Source organism: Ovis aries, chromosome 15 (genome assembly GCF_016772045.2).
Source record: "Ovis aries strain OAR_USU_Benz2616 breed Rambouillet chromosome 15, ARS-UI_Ramb_v3.0, whole genome shotgun sequence".
Lineage (NCBI taxonomy): Eukaryota > Metazoa > Chordata > Mammalia > Artiodactyla > Bovidae > Ovis > Ovis aries.
Genome location: NC_056068.1, coordinates 61838444 through 61853626, shown reverse-complemented (window position 1 = coordinate 61853626; position 15183 = coordinate 61838444). Strand labels below are relative to the sequence as shown.

The window sequence follows — 15183 nt, the reverse complement described above, 5'->3', positions numbered from 1 at the left end:
CTCCGATGACAGCAGAGGCAGGGTCTGGGCCCTCAGCAGCCCAGCCTAACCCCACTCCCTTGAACCTGAGGCACCCCAGTGAATTCCAGAACTATGGATTGGAAGTGTCTGCTGGAAAACTTATAGTCACTAAGATCCCAGGTTGACTAGGTATGCCGCTAGGTACATATGTTACTTTCCTACTCCTTAAGTCCTAAGGAGACAGCCCCTAGGGCTAATGTTGAACATTAACCTAGTCTTGAACCGTAGTGTCCATTTTCCTAGTATTATCTGGATGATAATAGCACATTCTCACTTCTTATCATGTGCTGGTTCTGTGCTAAGCACTTCACATACAGGGTCTCGTTAGTCTTCTTATAGACCCCACGAGGGAGATATGATTGGACTCTTTTTTACAGATGGAGAAATAAGGACTCAGAGACGTAATGGCGTTTATCCATCAGGGCTGGGGCATTGCACAACTCCAGGGGGCGCCATTCATTGTCGTTTGTGTAGCTAGTGCCCTTTGGTGTCGTGCAGTTCACCTGGCGGCCCTGCCAAGGTAGCTGTCTAAGGGTTGGCAGAGCTGGGATTTCAGTCTCCCAAGTCTTCATTGTGTATAGCTTCATTAAAACTTTTCACTTCACTGAGTAGCTTTATTTCTTCTGTCTCTGTTTATATACTTGAATGTCAATCTACCCAGCCGCCTGTTCATCTGTCTGTCCATCTACCCATCTGTCCATCCATTCATTCATCTCTGCCTCTGTTTGCCCATCCTCTCACCCAGTCATCCATTTAGTGAAATCAGTGAAAATATTGAACATCTATAAAAGGTCTGAATATTCAGTTTCTTGAAATATACCTGGAAACACAAATTCTGTAATACCTATTCTTATTTATAAGTTCCCTTGGCATAACATTTTAAATTATTGTATATCTGAAACAATTAGAAAATAAAATAATTTTCTAGAAACCACATACCCACAGTTCAGATCTCATATTTATTGTGTCATATTTACTTCAAATTTCCTTTTCCTCTCTCTCCCTCTCTTTTTTTTTAAAGAAATAGAATACTGAAAGTCAAAACCCTATCCCCTGTCTTTGACCTCTTCTCTAGCCTAAAGATTCCTGCATCCTCAGCTACATGTGGCATTATCTAGAGGCTATCAAATGGTATCTCTATTTCCCTGACAATCGTTGTATAGTTATATAGGTCATTCAGGTTTCTCTTTCTGTGAAATGGCTTATTCATAATTAATATCCTTTGCCTATTTTCTACTGGGTAGTCTCTGGTTTTCTTATTGATTCATAGTATGGTTTTTTCTTTCTTCTTTTTGAAAAATCTTTTCTGGAAACAGATCCTTTGTTAGTTAATTCAATTGCAAGTACCTTTTCCTGAAAGTAAAAGTGTTAGTCACTCAGTTGTGTCCACCTCTTTGGGACCCCATGGACTGTAGCCCACTGGGCTCCTCTGTCCATGGAATTCTCCAGGCAAGAATACTGGAATGGGTTTCCATTTCCTACTCCAGGGAATCTTCCTGACCCAGAGATTGAACCTGGGTCTCCTGCATTGCAGGTGGATTCTTTACTATCTGAGCCACCAGGAAAGCCCACCTTTTCTAGTACTTGCTTTCCTTTTAATTTGGTTTTGCCTGTTTCTGTAGGTCTTGCCACTTAATTTTATTCTTGGACATTTTAAAAGAGATAAATCATTTAAGTGTAGTGCCCTTTCACAATATAATGGCGGTATATAGGCAAGACCTTTCTATAGGAGAGACTTTCAGAAGACCATTTATTGAATTCTTACTATGAGCAACACCTCTCATGAGACTTGCATGTATTCTGCAATCCTTTTAATAATGCAAGGAGATAGGCACAGTTGTTATGCCCATTTTAAAGATGAGCAAATTGAGGCCCAGAGAGATTAAGTTATTGCCCTAAATTATGCAGAGATATAAAGAGATAAACCTGGGATTAGAATCCAGGGAGTCAGTTGCAGGGCTTGTATAACCACTAAAAGGAACTGCTTCTTAATGCCAAGTTTCATCTTTCCAGAGCTTGCTAGAAGAGAGACGCACATAAACAGGTTCCATTTTGCAGTGAGACAAACTTGCTGTTCAGTCACTCAGTTGTGTCTTTGTGACCCCATGGACCTCAGTGTGCCAGGCTTCCCTGTCCTTTAACATCTCCTGGAGTTTGCTCAAACTCTTGTCCGTTGAGTCGGTGATACTATTTCGCCCTCTGTCGTCCCCTTCTCCTCCTGCCTTCAGTCTTCCCAGCATCAGTCTTTTCTACGGGCAGCACATATTATTATAGGAGGTGGAGGAGGGCTTCCTGGAAGGAAAGGCCTTTGAGCTCAGTGAATGAGAATGAGATGTTTGTGCCAGAAGGTGATGAAGGCAGTGGTGTGTGTCTGTGTGTATACTCCCTGTGGAACGTGAGGAAAGGTATTCCAGCCAGAGAGGGAACAGCATGTGTTGAGGCCTGGAGAGAGCAGAGCATATTCTGAGCCTTGTGAGCAACTTGGTATATTTGGAAGGTGGAATTTCAGTTCAGTTCAGTTCATGTCAGTCGCTCAGTCGTGTCCGACTCTTTGTGACTCCATGGACTGCAGCACACCAGGCTTCCCTGTCTACCACCAACTCCCAGAGCTTGCTCAAACTCATGTCCATCAAGTCGGTGATGCCATCTAACTATCTCATCCTCTGTCGTCCCCTTCTCCTCCAGCCTTTAATCTTGCCCAGCATCGGGGTCTTTTCTAGTAAGTCAGTTCTTTGCATCAGGTGGCCAAAGTATTGGAGTTTCAGCTTCAGCATCAGTCCTTGAATATTCAATGAATATTCAGGACTGATTTCGTTTAGGATTGACTGGTTTGATTTTGCAGTCCAAAGGATTCTCAACAGTCTTCTCCAGCTCCACAGTTCAAAAGCATCAATTCTTCAGCGCTCAGCTTTCTTTATAGTCCCAACTCTCACATCCATACATGACTACTGGAAAAACCGTAGCTTTGTTTAACCGTAGGTGGGCCTTTGTCGGCAAACTAATGTCTCTGCTTTTTAATATGCTGTTTAGGTTTGTCAGAGCTTTTCTTCCAAGAAGCAAGTGTCTTTTAATTTCATGGCTGTAGTCACCATCTGCAGTGATTTTGGAGCCCCCCAAAATAAAGTCTGTCACTGTTTCCATTGTTTCCCCATCTATTTGCCATGAAGTGATGGGACCAGATGCCATGGTCTTCGTTTTTTAAATGTTGAGTTTTAAGCCAGCCTTTTCAGTCTCTTTCACTTTCATTGAAAGGCTCTTTAGTTCCTCTTCGATTTCTGCCATAAGGGTGGTGTCATCTGCATATCTGAGGTTATTGATATTTTTCCCTCTTGATTCCAGCCTGTGGTTCATCCAGCCTGGCATTTTACATGATGTACTCTGCATACCGACTTCTAGTGACCCCACGGACTGCAGCCTACCAGGCTCCTCTGTCCATGGGATTTTCCAGGCAAGAGTACTGGAGTGGGTTGCCGTTGCCTTCTAAACAACAACAAAATTATTTAATATATGAATGAGTAAAAAGTTTAGTGTTTTTGCATTAGTGTTACAAATACAATCATGAGGCAATCTCTTAATTAACTGGAATGCTCAAGACATTGTCCTTTATAATTAGGAGGACTGTTCCCTGAACCTCTTTGGTTTCAAACTTTGTTCCTGAGTATATGAGGAAATGTGTGAGTCTTAACTTCGATTCTATCAGTAAACACAGTTTAGTGAGCCCAAGTCAGTCTTTTGTAACTGAGGCTTCTTCAGGTCTCCTAGGTAAACCTTCAGATGTTTTGGTCATTACCAATTACTGGTCATTACCTATTACTAGATCATTATCTATAGGAGCTGTTGATGTGGCTGGTTGAAAAATTCGAGTTAAATAAATGTATTCCCTCCACAAGACACATGTGGCGTATTGTGGGTTATTTATGCTTAGGACTGGTTTGTTTTCAGGTGTGAATTAATGTTTTTTTCATCGATTCAGCTCTTTAGTTAACACCAGGAAGAGACAGGACTTCTGGCTCCTAGTGCTGACTTAGCAGTCTCAAGAGTGTAATTTTGTTAGACAGAGTTCAAAGAGAAGAGAAATACAAGTCTGGTAAATGAAGTAGTTAGTGATGCCTTAGTTCTTACTGTGGTGTATTTTTGGCCATGTCTGGTTGGGACACTGTAGTCAGGAGGTCAAGGTTGCCACGTGGATCTGTTTTAATCTGTGTCCAGGGATAACTCCACAAATGCTGCTCTTCCCCAGGAAGCATGTGACGATCATAGCTAACTCCGCAAAGCAATTCAGAGCACATTCTCTAAAACTCACATGGCAGTGGGGCAGTAGCTTCCTCTCTGTGTCTGAAATGTTTATTGGGGCCCTTAGTGGTAGAGCCAAGGGTCTGGTTGGGGGGAGTTTCCTGAGCCCAGAGCACCGATGTGTCTGGTATACTGCTGCTGTCCCTTTTCATTGGACCATCTCCAGCCCTTGTGGCCACTGCAGGTCGTGAATAAGGGGAGAAGGGAGGGACTAGAGATTCCCTCCTGGCTTCAGGGAGAGTTTCCTTTATTCCAAGCGAGGCATCCCTTTAGTCTTGGGTGTGGGATTGGAGGTATTCTGGCAAGCAAAAACAGATCCCATCTTGCTGCTCAATCAGTGGGAAGTGGGAAGGTGCGGAGGGAGATGTGTTTTTGCCATCTTGAATTCATATTTTCCCACAAGATCCATGTTATAAATTATATTTAGATTTTCAGGGTAGCCCACAAAACTCTGTTTGTCTAGAATGTAACTGAAGAAGAAATGTGTTTGGGTTATGTTATGGTTCTATAAAAGGCATTATTTTTCAAACTTTTCCCTCCTGAATTGGAACCTTTCATTCAGATGAATATACAAGGTGTATATAACAGATAAATGCAGAACTACTCTGGTTGAAGCAGGATTCAGCCTCATAGTAGCTGAGTCTTGGTCCCTGAAGTCTTGGTCACTTCCCTTTAGGGCTGACTTCACTAATTACTGCGGCAATGGGCTGACTTCACTAATTACTGCTGCAATCACCCGTTCTCTCTTTAGGGGGCGCTGTCCACCTCGACTGCCATATTGCAAAGAGGCGGAGTGGATGCACAACTCTGTGGTCAAGTCCCTAAAGCCAGAAAGGATAGCAAAAGGAAATAAACTGAGCATCAGGAAAAAATAAATAAATAAAAGGAAAACTAGTGGTTCTGAAAACTAGTATGTGAATCAGTATGAGCTGGTTGCATAAGAATAACTTGAGAAATATAAAACTGATGAATTTAAAAAAAAAAATCTGGGACCATTCCTCAAAATTCCAATTCAGTTGCCCTTGAGTAGGTCATGGAATATGTATATTAAAAAGCTGCTCCAGAAAAGTAGGATAGTTGGAAACCAGGCCTCCACTGTGGCTTCAGCTCCTGACTTCCTCCTGGGGCAGAGAGTGTCCCTCTCAAACACAGCAAAGGAGGACGGTCTGGATATGAGAAGTGGATCCCAAGGAGGGACAGGGGTTTCTTCCCTGCCTAAGGCTTGGCCCCTACAGACTGGCTTCCTACTGAAAAATCAGTCTCATTCCCATTGAGAGCCATCTGGAGTCTTTACAACCCTCTCCACACATAGGGCTGTGGCCTCACCCTCTGGCTTTAACAGACACAGTAGAATATAATTCATTTAATCTCCCCCAAAGTGAAACTACAGATGGGAGCCTTTGGATTGTTTTCTTATTATTAACACAAATCTGGGCACTCCCTGTTTCCTGATGTCTAAAAAAATTTTTTTCCCCTGTAGAAATGTGCTGTAACTCTAATGATCCATTTAAAGGAACAGTCATAGCCACAAAACCTCTTGGCAAGGACCCTTAAGACTTTGTGTGACTCTGTGTTTTGTTAACGTTGTCAAGATGACCCTCCCGATCCTAGGTTGTTCCAAAATCAGGCGACAGGAAGCCCAAGGGTGGGTCTGAAGGAGAACGTGAGCGCTCTTGATGCCAGCAGCGCTGCCTGACTTCTGGAGTGATTGTGAGGACAGTGGGTTGATTGACAGTTTTCTGTGCTGCCTAAGCTAAGAAGGCATTGTGTTGAGATATGTTTTTTAAAGTTTCATTTTAACAAAGTGACAGGATCATCTTAATCCTTGACTGCTATAGTTTTTCAAGGAACACAGAGCCTGCAAAAAGGGGGCCAGTTTTTTAAGGGAAAACACTTCTGGCCTTTCCTTCCTGTAGATCCTGTTTCCAGAAGGGCTAATGGATGCCTGCACCCTTTCCGTGTTGCACTCTGACAGTCTGTGATATGGAGCCTGTCATGGGCTATAGAACAGACTCCTTGCTGGGGGTAGCCTTAACTCTCAGCCTAAACCCATGAGTTTTGACTGCCTAATCAGTCAGGAACTGGGCCCCAGATAGATGATAATATTCTTGTTCCCTGACTTACTTGGCCTTCTTTTCGTTCTTTACCCCATTCTCTATCTTTCACTTTGAATTCTTTCTGTATCCATCCTGTCACTTGATGGCTGTGTGACTTTAGCTTTGTCCTTTAACCTTCAACTTTCTCATCTTTAAATTGGAATTATAATAGTGTCCATCTCATAAGGTGGAGTCAGGACTAGTTACATAATTTGTGAGGCCTAGTGCAAAATGAAAATGTGGGGCCCCTTGTTTAAAAATTAAGAATTTCAGAATGGTTATAGCAGGATAGTAAACCAAGTATAGGGCCCTTCTGAGGGCTTCCCCAGGTGGCCCAGTGATAAAGAATCTTCCTGCCAAGCAGGAGACTTGGGTTCAATCTCTTGGTTGGGAAGATTCCCAAGGAAATGGTAACCCACTCCAGTATTCTTGCCTGGGAAATCCCATGGACAGAGGAGCCTGGTGGACTTCAGTCCATGGGGTTACAAAAAGTCATGGCTGAGCACACGCACGCACAGGGCCCTCCTAAATATAAGATCCTGTGTGACTGCACAGATCACACACCCAAGATACCATGGAATCAATGAAATAAGAAGTATTGTCATAGCTCTTCTTATTCTGTCTTCCTATTTATACTCTAGATTTGTCAGTAACAGCCAAACATGTCGTCCTCCACTGAAAGACACACACAAGTATTATTCAATCATTCTTAGGGTCTTTTAGGTCTGTGGAATTTGTTTTTTTTTTTTTTTTTTTAATGTCTTGCTTGAACCTAGTGAAAGAATCATTAGGTGTTAGGAAAATCATTCCGAATGTCTCCATTTATATATTCTACTTTTCCTTTGATCCTTTTCCATGTTTATACTTTAGTGTAATTATACCAGTTTATTTTGTATTCTCCTGTTTTTTACCTTGTTCCACAGTTTTCCTAATTTAGTTTTAAAAAAGAAAATCACTTTAAAAATTAATGAAATGTTAATGCATTATTAACAATCAAAGCGTAAGTTCTAGGTCCTGAAGAAGGAAATAGGCTAGGGAGGGAGAGAACAAGAAGGAACCTGGAGAGAAAGACAGAAGAGAGATTTCAAGGGATTAAGGGTTTTTGGTGAGTGACATTTGGGGTCTTAGATGAGTGAAGAGCATACTGGTTTATAATGATGATAATAATAGCTAACATGTTGTGCTGAGTTCTTTACAGAGCTCATCTCATGATCTTCACAATAACCTAAGACAAGAGATGTGGTTGGTGTCACTAGTGAACAGAAGAGGAACTCAAGGCATTGGGAAGTTAAGTAACTTGTCATATACCTAGTAAGTGTTGGATCAAAATTGGAGCTCCTCAGGCAGGCTACTGCAGAACTTATACACTTGTGTGCTTTGTGTCTTGACATTATAGCTGTTATTGTTACTGAAGTATTTTAAAGCAAGTTCTAGTCCTTAGGTCATTTCACCCCTACATTATTATTCATTTCTAGAAAATGTGGATGTTTTTTATTTCAACTATAGTACCATTATGATACCTAACAAAATTAGCAGTAATTCCTTGATATTACATATAATCTAATCATATTCAAATTTCCTTCATTATTTCAAAAATGTCTTCCTTTAACCTTGATTCATATACCTGAGGATGCAAATAATGATCTATACATTGCAGTGGGCTGTTACATCTCTTAACATTATTTTAATCTATAGCAGACTCACCGTTTAAAAAATGCCATTAACTTGTTGAAAAAACCTGGTCAACTGTCCTACAGAAGTACCCAATTTGGATGTGTCTGTTTGCTCTTCCGTGATGTCATTTCAGAATGTGTGATTCCACACTGCATGTGGATCATCCAAAGCAAATCTTTTGTTATCACCTTGAAAGATTAACTGGAAAATGTTAATTTATTTCTCAGTGCCTTTGCTTTGGATTTTTGAAATTGTTTTTAAATATCGGCCTCGTATTTCCCCTCAGGATGAACCATCATTGTATTTAACTGTTTTTCTCTACTGTTTCACATTTTGTTTACAGTTTTCCCCCCTTCTTTAGATATGCTTCAGTGAACATCTTTGCAAATATAATACTATTTATCATTTCATTAAAATAAGCATTCAGATGTGGTTTGGTGTTAAGAGTGTCAAAAGTTGAGGATCATTTTAGTGGATCTTTAACTCTATGAAAACTACTTTCCACAATAATTTTTTTTTTACATTAAAAAATTAAAGCTTAAGTTTTCTTAGATTCAGTTTAAAGATCCCAGTTGGATTCTTTGGATAACCTGGGATAGGTATATAATTGAAGATTGGCCCCTATAATATTTCCTGATATCTTTCAAAGAGATGGCAAAGGAGATTGTACTGTATGACCCAGAACATTCTAAGAGAGGTAATAGGCAGTGTAGAGATGAAATTAAGATAATTGAAGTGATGTCAATATGGTGACTTAGTACGTCCCATATTGTGACTCGGGCTCATTTCAGTACACCTGTTGTAGTAGGAATTTTGTTTTTCTATATTCTGATGGATTCTAACTTGATTGTTCTAAAGAATTCTGGCCCCTCCTATTCTGAGGTCCAATTCATGAGAAAGAGAAAGAGGAGGTCTGGGATCATGGGGTTCCTTGTGTCTTAGAAGTTGCACATGTCGCTTCCACTCATATTCCTTTGGTAAGAACTTAGTCAAATGGCCATACCTAACTGTAAAGAGAAACCCAAGTAAGATGGTAAGTGTTGCAAGAGGGCATCAGAGGGCAGACACACTGAAACCATCCTCACAGAAAACTAGTCAATCTTATCACGCTAGGACCACAGCCTTGTCTAACTCAATGAAACCAAGCCATGCCTATGGGGCAACCCAAGACGGGCGGGTCATGGTGGAGAGGCCTGACAAAATGTGGTCCACTGGAGAAGGGAATGGCAAGCCACTTCAGTATTCTTGCCTTGAGAACCCCATGAACAGTATGAAAAGGCAAAATGATAGGATACCAAAGAGGAACTCCCCAGGTCAATAGGTGCCCAATATGCTACTGGAGATCAGTGGAGAAATAACGCCAGAAAGAATGAAGGGATGGAGCCAAAGCAAAAACAATACCCAGTTGTGGATGTGACTGGTGATAGAAGCAAGATCCGATGCTGTAAAGAGCAGTATTGCATAGGAACCTGGAATGTCAGGTCCATGAATCAAGGCAAATTGGAAGTGGTCAAACAAGAGATGGCAAGGGTGAACGTCGACATTCTAGGAATCAGCGAACTAAAATGGACTGGAATGGGTGAATTTAACTCAGATGACCATTACATCTACTACTGCGGGCAGGAATCCCTCAGAAGAAATGGAGTAGCCATCATGGTGAACAAAAGAGTCCGAAATGCAGTACTTGGATGTAATCTCAAAAACGACAGAATGATATCTGTTTGTCTCCAAGGCAAACCATTCAATATCACAGTTATCCAAGTCTGTGCCCCAACCAGTAATGCTGAAGAAACTGAAGTGGAACGGTTTTATGAAGACCTACAAGATCTTTTAGAACTAACACCCAAAAAAGATGTCCTTTTCATTACTGGGGACTGGAATGCAAAAGTAGGAAGTCAAGAAACACCTGGAGTAACAGGCAAATTTGGCCTTGGAATGCGGAATGAAGCAGGGCAAAGACTAATAGAGTTTTGCCAAGAAAATGCACTGGTCATAGCAAACACCCTCTTCCAACAACACAAGAGAAGACTCTATACATGGACATCACCAGATGGTCAACACTGAAATCAGATTGAGTATATTCTTTGCAGCCAAAGATGGAGAAGCTCTATACAGCCAACAAAAACAAGACTGGGAGCTGACTGTGGCTCAGATCATGAACTCCTTATTGCCAAATTCAGACTTAAATTGAAGAAAGTAGGGAAAACCACTAGACCATTCAGGTATGACCTAAATCAAATCCCTTATGATTATACAGTGGAAGTGAGAAATAGATTTAAGGGTTTAGATCTGATAGATAGAGTGCCTGATGAACTATGGAATGAGGTTAGTGACATTGTACAGGAGACAGGGATCAAGACCATCCCCATGGAAAAGAAATGCAAAAAAGCAAAATGGCTGTCTGGGGAGACCTTACAAATAGCTGTGAAAAGAAGAGAGGCAAAAAGCAAAGGAGAAAAGGAAAGATATAAGCATCTGAATGCAGAGTTCCAAAGAACAGCAAGAAGAGATAAGAAAGCCTTCTTCAGTGATCAATGCAAAGAAATAGAGGAAAACAACAGAATGGGAAAGGCTAGAGATCTCTTCAAGAAAATTAAAGATACCAAGGGAACATTTCATGCAAAGATGGGCTCGATAAAGGACAGAAATGGTATGGACCTAACAGAAGCAGAAGATATTAAGAAGAGGTGGCAAGAATACACAGAAGAACTGTACAAAAAAGATCTTCACGACCCAGATAATCATGATGATGTGATCACTAATCTAGAGCCAGACATCTTGGAATGTGAAGTCAAGTGGGCCTTAGAAAGCATCACTACGAACAAAGCTAGTGGAGGTGATGGAATTCCAGTTGAGCTGTTTCAAATCCTGAAAGATGATGCCGTGAAAGTGCTGCCCTCAATATGCCAGCAAATTTGGAAAACTCAGCAGTGGCCACAGGATTGGAAAAGGTCAGTTTTCATTCCAGTCCCAAAGAAAGGCAATGCAAAAGAATGCTCAAACTATCACACAATTGCACTCATCTCACATGCTAGTAAAGTAATCCTCAAAATTCTCCAAGCCAGACTTCAGCAATACGTGAACCGTGAACTCCCTGATGTTCAAGCTGGTTTTAGGAAAGGCAGAGGAACCAGAGATCAAATTGCCAACATCCTCTGGATCATGGAAAAAGCAAGACAGTTCCAGAAAAACATCTATTTCTGCTTTCTTGACTATGCCAAAGCCTTGACTGTGTGGATCACAATAAACTATGGAACATTCTGAAAGAGATGGGAATACCAGACCACCTAACCTGCCTCTTGAGAAATTTGTATGCAGGTCAGGAAGCAACAGTTAGAACTGGACATGGAACAATAGACTGGTTCCAAATAGGAAAAGGAGTACGTCAAGGCTGTATATTGTCACCCTACTTATTTAACTTCTATGCAGAGTACATCATGAGAAACGCTGGGCTGGAGGAAGCACAAGCTGGAATCAAGATTGCCGGGAGAAATATCAATCACCTCAGATATGCAGATGACACCACCCTTATGGCAGAAAGTGAAGAGGAGCTAAAAAGCCTCTTGATGAAAGTGAAAGAGGAGAGTGAAAAAGTTGGCTTAAAGCTCAACATTCAGAAAATGAAGATCATGGCATCTGGTCCCATCACTTCATGGGAAATAGATGGGGAAACAGTAGAAACAGTGTCAGACTTTATTTTTCTGGGCTCCAAAATCACTGCAGATGGTGACTGCAGCCATGAAATTAAAAGACGCTTACTCCTTGGAAGAAAAGTTATGACCAATCTAGATAGTATATTCAAAAGCAGAGACATTACTTTGCCGACTAAGGTCCGTCTAGTCAAGGCTATGATTTTTCCAGTGGTCATGTATGGATGTGAGAGTTGGACTGTGAAGAAGGCTGAGCGCCAAAGAATTGATGCTTTTGAACTGTGGTGTTGGAGAAGACTCTTGAGAGTCCCTTGGACTGCAAGGAGATCCAACCAGTCCATTCTGAAGGAGATCAGCCCTGCGATTTCTTTGGAAGGAATGATGCTAAAGCTGAAGCTCCAGTACTTCGTACACCTCATGCGAAGAGTTGACTCATTGGGAAAGACTCTGATGCTGGGAGAGATTGGGGGCAGGAGGAGAAAGGGACGACTGAGGATGAGATGGCTGGATGGCATCACGGACTCGATGGACATGAATCAAAGTGAGCTCCGGGAGTTGGTGATGGACAGGGAGGCCTGGCGTGCTGTGATTCATGGGGTCGCAAAGAGTCGGACACGACTGAGCAACTGAACTGAACTGAATTGTAAAGAAAGTATAGAAGTCTAGTTTTTGGCTAAGCAGACTCATTCCCAGGAGGAAGAGAACAGATTTCAATAGGCAAGTAGCAGCCTGTAACATATTATCTATGAAAGAGGGCTCTAGAGTCAGATAGACGTAAGTTCCAATCTTGGCTCTGCCACCTAGGACAATGGTTCTATCTTCTTGATTTTCTCATTAGAAAACTGGAAATAATAATTTCACTTTATTGGGATTGTTATGAGACTCGAATGAGTGAGTTCATGCGAAGTGTTAAGGAAAAAGCACTTGTGTATGGTTAAAAGCACAGAATTGGGAATCAGACTGGCAGGGTATTGGCTCTGTGTTTGCTAGCTGTGTGATTTTAAAGAAATTACATAAAAATTCTCAGAAATCTACTTTCTTCTTCTATAAAATGGAGATGCTATTAATGCCTACCTCTAGAAAGAACTTGATGAAGTCTTCCAATGCTTTTATTAAAGGCTTTATTCATGCTCAATAAATCATGATGGTCTTTTTGTAGTTACTATGTTTGTTCATTTTATGAACTCCTGAGTTTATCTCCAAAAGAGAAGTAGTAAATTTATAATTGTGTAGGCATGCCCGTGTCATGAGTTGCTGCATTTTCTTATACCTCTTGTTAGTGCTTTGCTCTTTCATCCTGTTAACATGTTTATGTATTCAGCTTGTATACTAGCTCCTATCTGATTTTTTGGGTAAACATCTACTGATGACTTATATTCTAAGTCACATAGACTATGCAATTTAGTGTGACTTCTACAGCTTGTCCCAAAGTTGAGTACATTTATTTTTCAAAATGTCCTCAATCTCATGAAACCATTTTGAAAAGATTAAGCTGGCTAGAAGAAATCTCTGTGGATAGCTAAGCAGTGTAATAAAAATGGAAAATGGAAAACTCAGGTTTTTATGATCCATGGCTGCTTTAACTTCAGACTCTCTCTCTTGTATCATTCCCATGACCCTGAATTATATTTTTCAGGTCTAATTTTAGGATTTATTTCTATATCTCTGATTTTATGCAGATCACCTAGAGCCCTATGATTGCTCCTCTTCCCTTCTAGGGACCCTTCCACGATTTCCATGTGACTACAGGAACTCTTTCCTCTTCCCTGTCTTCCCACCCACTACTTACAGAGCTGACATGCTGCTACGCTGTACAATTGTGCTATCCTGAATACTGTGGCATTCAGCCTGGCTCCAGTGATATAAAATGAGGGGGTATGGATGCCTTTTTCAAACTTGAAACTAGCAAAAGACAAAACCCCCTTTTGTTTGAAACCACTGGGAGTGTAGTCCTGAGTTCTTGTTCTTTTAGGGGAAATGTGGGGGTGTCCTTTTCTTCTCCATACCTGCACTTTCTGGCTGCTGTAGTTTTGCCTGGAGTAACTGAGCAAATGAAATACCAAATGTATAAAAAGTAGCGTTATGAAAGTGAATGAATGAACGCTCACCTAGCAGAGCTGTAAGACAGGGAAAAATAGGATGAGTTAATGATCTAGAAATTGTGTAGCTTTGCTGTCTTAGAATCATGGCAAATGGAACATATGGTATTCGGTCATTTTTTGCATTCATATGAAAAGAAAATGAGTTTATTTTACAAATAAATGGAGTTTGTGTTTCTGTTTGTTATTCATGACTATAATGTTTACTTCTCTTGAAGTAGAAATATGTCACCTAAACATTAAATATAAAGATTTTTTTAACTATTAATGAATAGTTTTTCTTTATATGCCATGCCTTCATCCACTTCAATAAACATTTTAGGCTTTTCTCTTCATTTGCTATTATTTTGTCTGATAAAGCTGTGAACAGAGGCATCTTAAGGAAACAAAGAAAAGACAGACATGTTAAAATTATTATTTGCCCAAGTATTAGAATTTTAGATTAAGGCCTCGAATCAAATTCACTTCGTATTCTCATGTACTTAGGGACTTCCCTGGTGGTTCAGCAGCTGAGACTCTGCACTTCCACTGCAGGTTTGTGGATTCAAGCCTTGGTTGGGAAACTAGGATTCAGCATGTTGCACGGTGTGAGCAGCAATAACAACAGCAGCAACACAAGCAAAACGGTACCATGGTGTTTCTGTTTCCTATTTTGAGATTCATAGAAGGCCCAGAAGTTGCCATTAAAAAATCTACTGCATTTGTTGTGTCATTGTAATGGACATTTATTATTTTTATCTTCACAGCATCTGTACATCAGAAGCTTCTCTTCCTTGTGGAAACCATTTGTGCCCTGTCCTCAGTTCATGTGAACCAAGCTGGTCAATCCAAGTCCACAGTAATTGGATAAACAACAAGCTGTGTTTGAAGTCAGGTTAGTCCAAGTCAGCTATAAGACTTTTGAGTAAAAAAGAGTCCTCTGTCCATTGAAATTTCTAGGCTAGGGAATGACGTATGAAGCTGACTGAGGTGGTCTAGGCTTCTCCATGGTAAGAGTCTGCCTGAAGCCAGCTTGGAGAGAATTGATCCAAGAGGTGGAGAAAGATTCTGACCACTCTGTTTGAGTTTGAAATGAGATTTACCCCTGCCATTGAATTTCTTATTTCAACTACCCAGACTAGTCTAAGCTGGTTTCATCCACTTACAGGTGGAAGAGTTCTGGCCACTACAATCATCATAATTTTCCTCAGGAAGCATTTGTTCAACACCTGGATCATTGCATACTAACTACTTTACATGTAGCAGGAAAATACAGGATTAATAGCGCAAGAAGAATGGAAGAGCCACCTGGGTCATTTTCCTATCCAACGCAACCTCCTTATTCTTCATTGACAGTTGTCTTAGAATCAA

General features: G+C 40.8%; 1 protein-coding gene across 3 annotated transcripts in view; it reads left to right on the top strand.

Moving 5' to 3' along the window:
- LOC105602333 (uncharacterized) overlaps window positions 1-15183 on the top strand; it is a 204780-nt gene that overhangs the window by 39653 nt on the left and 149944 nt on the right. Inside the window, exons 2-3 of one of the 3 annotated variants that reach the window (XM_015101100.3) lie at window positions 14368-14459; window positions 14580-14707. The exons of 1 other annotated variant lie outside the window; for it this stretch is intronic. The gene's annotated coding sequence lies outside the window, so the exon portion shown is untranslated. The remainder of the gene's footprint in view (window positions 1-14367; window positions 14460-14579; window positions 14708-15183) is intronic. One more of the 3 variants, XM_015101102.3, reaches the window with a different exon arrangement.